Source organism: Orycteropus afer, unplaced genomic scaffold (assembly GCF_000298275.1).
Source record: "Orycteropus afer afer isolate SDZICR_OR568_19922 unplaced genomic scaffold, OryAfe1.0 scaffold00002, whole genome shotgun sequence".
In the NCBI taxonomy this organism is placed as follows: Eukaryota; Metazoa; Chordata; class Mammalia; order Tubulidentata; family Orycteropodidae; genus Orycteropus; species Orycteropus afer.
In genome coordinates, this window is record NW_006921589.1 from 18,210,583 (window position 1) to 18,214,104 (window position 3,522).

Below are 3,522 nucleotides of genomic sequence, written 5' to 3' on the forward strand. Positions count from 1 at the left end.
ACAAGAGGACTTTGCTGAGACTGACTGCAACCTCCACATATAGTTCAGATGCTCACTTTTCTTAGTGCTGGCTCTTTTCCCACCAAATGACACTTCTAGTGACAGTCAGATTGTATAACTTAAGGAGCAAGGCAGTGCAGTTTCCAATTATCATCAAAGAATTTCCCCAGGATTACCATGCTGAGACTTCAGGCTGTTGATACAGATTAGAAAATAGAGCATGGTACAATAAGAACCTTCGCTTCTTGGCATGGACTGGGATCAGAATAGCTAATGGCACAACACTTTCAAAGCTCTCCTTTTTTTAAAAGTAGGTTTAGTCTGGTGAAAGCTGCTGAATTGACAGCTCAGGATACTATGGATAGAAATATGATAAGCTTTCCTCCTTGCTCTTCCCAGTATACCTTTGGCCTGCCCTGGAGGGATTGTCTCAAGCAGAGCGAAGTTTGTTCTTTCTCCAAGTCCTTTTAATCTTTGAATTCAGGAGTAGGAGTATTGTATTATCTAAGCTGTTTATATATATATATATATATATATATATATATATATATATATATATATATATATAGCAACGTTAAGACTTATGGATAATTTCATACAGACAACTGAAAACCACCCAGCTAGAGCCAGATTTGAAATCATTTGTGTCTTCTCATAATGAACTCCTGAGCTCTCCAAGAGAGTTTTGGAAGCATTGTTTGGTTGAAGTTTTGAGAACTCAACCTCTAGAGGAAGATAGGGCGGAGTATGTGCTTTGTAACCTGCACTTGTGAAGTACTCTAGGGCAGCTCAGGCACTGCTACTGCATACCCACATGTCCTTCTCGATAATAGCAGAGCTCAGAGCAAGGGGACTAGCCAGGGGCTCCCAAAGACTTCAGCTGGAGGATGAGGGAGGGTGGGGTATCCAAATTCTTCCAAAACTTGCTAGAAAATTCTATCCCTTTCTTACACAGGACTTGTTTGCCTGATATTCATGAATGTTAGAGTGGAGTCCACTGGTACATATTAAGGGTTTCTGAAATTCTATAGAAATTTTGTTGTATGTGTATGAAAATTTTTTTCCCCCTAGGGTGTGCCTTCCTAGCTTTTATGATTTTCCAGGAGACCTGTGACATTCCATATTTTAAGGACCACTGCTTTAGACAGTTAGATTTCTTTCCTCACTCTTCTCCAGCTCTGGACACAACTGTCTCCAGTCCCACCCAGAAAACACTTAGAGGAAAAGGGCGATAGGTTATTTATGTTGATTTGTCACTTCCAAAATCTTGACTCTTCCCTTCATTGGGTTGTTTTCTTCATTGCTAATTTGTTTTCCTTTCTTTCTTTCTTTTTTAACTTTTGAGGTTGTATCTTTTTGTGGCAGTGGCATATTTTTATAATGGACTTGATGGCAAGAGTAATATCTTTGTAAAAATAAACTATTCAGAGTGCCAGGTACAATGATGGCTGGCTCTTCTACCAACATCATTGGAAGGAAAGAGAAGGATTTTCTTAATGCTTACAAAACAATAACAGATCCATCTAGAGAACATTATCTTTTTAGGAAAAGGAGACGAAGAGAAATCTCACTCCACTAATAAGGAATGGAAGTCCCTTATCAAAATTACCAATTCACTCTCAGAGATCATCTGTGATTGCCAATATAAATATAACCACATTGCCTGTTCCGATTGAAAAACAAAAAAGGAGAAAAGAAGCTAAAGAGAAAAGCTCCTCCTTTTCCACCCAATATTGTTCTAGGGAGTTCATAAGGTCAGGAACTTGACACTGGTTTCGAGTGGAAGCCAGTCAAGCAGGATTTCTTTGCCCTCTGGACAAATGGTTGGCCTACTTCAGGAATTTTGTATAATTATTGCTGTTCTCTTCAGCCAGGAGAAATTTACCTTTCACAAAGAGAAGAGCTTGTGGCATTTACTTAATCCCATTGCCTGAGTTCACAAAATTGAAGTTCTGCTCCGCAGGGTTATTGTTCCTAATTTATAACTATGAGACTTATTTTTCCCACTCCTCAGGTACTTACAAAAACAAAGCCCTCATGATGTAGCTTGGAGCCTGGCATAATGTCCAGCACACTGGGCTTCCCTAAAAGAAATCTCATCAATGCAGACTAGTAACAGCAGCAGAGTGTTGTTCCTGTATGTTCAATGCTATTTTCTCTAAGGGACATGGAGGCAGCGATTTTGTGCCTGCAGCCATGACACTCGAAGAATTTTTCACCTTTACTCCTCCTAATAATTTCCACCCAGATAACCTTATAGTAGGTGAACTACCTGTAGTGCTCAGAGACAAGAGTCAGCAGGCGGTTGTCTGTGCTGAGATCATTGTTATGTTATGAAGGAAGGTGTTGGGCAAAGCTAAATCTTTAGTAGACATGCTCTTGAGCAAAATTAACACCAAGATGGATTTCAAGAGGACATGGTATTGGCAACCACTAGCCCAAATTGCTACCACTTCTGTTCTCCTCAGAAAAGCAAGGCTCCCTTCATTTCCAGCTCCTCTTATTATCCCTTGGTGGTTTCTATTGTTTTGGAATCATTCTCAAACATACATAACAAGTACTATTAACCATATGGGATTACACATCTAAACACCTAGGGAACAGAGAGCTGTGAATATTTTTGTAGGCCTGCTGTATTATTGTTTTAATACTGCCTCAGATTACTATAGTAATTTTCAACAAGAGCCCCTAAATAATTGATATCTCAGGAATTACTCTACTTATAATGAGAAGCCCATTAACTCTGAGGGAGACTATATTATATTGTTTCACCAGTGCTGTGTTGACTCAAAAATGTGTACGTATTTTGGTCTAGTACAGTAATATCAATCAACCTAAGGCATTTATTTGAAGTCTCTGCATATATTTTGAAGCCAGCAAAATATATGCAGCACTAATCCCTAACTTTTATGTAATTTATACAATTGACCTTGTAACTGATTAAGCAGGCAACAAGTATTGTGTCTTGCAGAGTAGTCCCTCAATACTTTTTGAATCACGCTTATTGATTGCCTTATTAACATTTCAGTGCCAAAAATAAAGGATTTCTATTTTTAAAAAAATTCTGTGTTTTCTTACACAGTTTTTTCCCCAGTGTCTTACCACTCAAAAACTTTTCAGTTGCATCCATATATCACCATTCCAGGGACACAGAATAAGAAAAGACAGGTTTGATGACATTTATTTATTTATTTATGGAGTGCTTTGAGCTCTTAAGATGAATTAAATCCCCCCAAGGGAGCATTTCAAGACAGTATTTGATGATGTGATTTAGCTAAACTTTTGAGAAGTGACAAATTTAAGTTTGTAGCCATGTTCTACTTCTGAAAATTGCTTCTCATCCCTTGTCTTCATTCATGACAATCAGGTGGTCCAAAACTGAGGAATCCTGATTTGTGAACCTTCACGTTTGTATGCCCAAACATCCAGATTTTTTTATTTTTAATTTTAATTTTTATTTATTTTATTTTTTTAATTTTATTTTGATTTGGGTGAAGATTTACAGAGTAAATTCACTTTTCA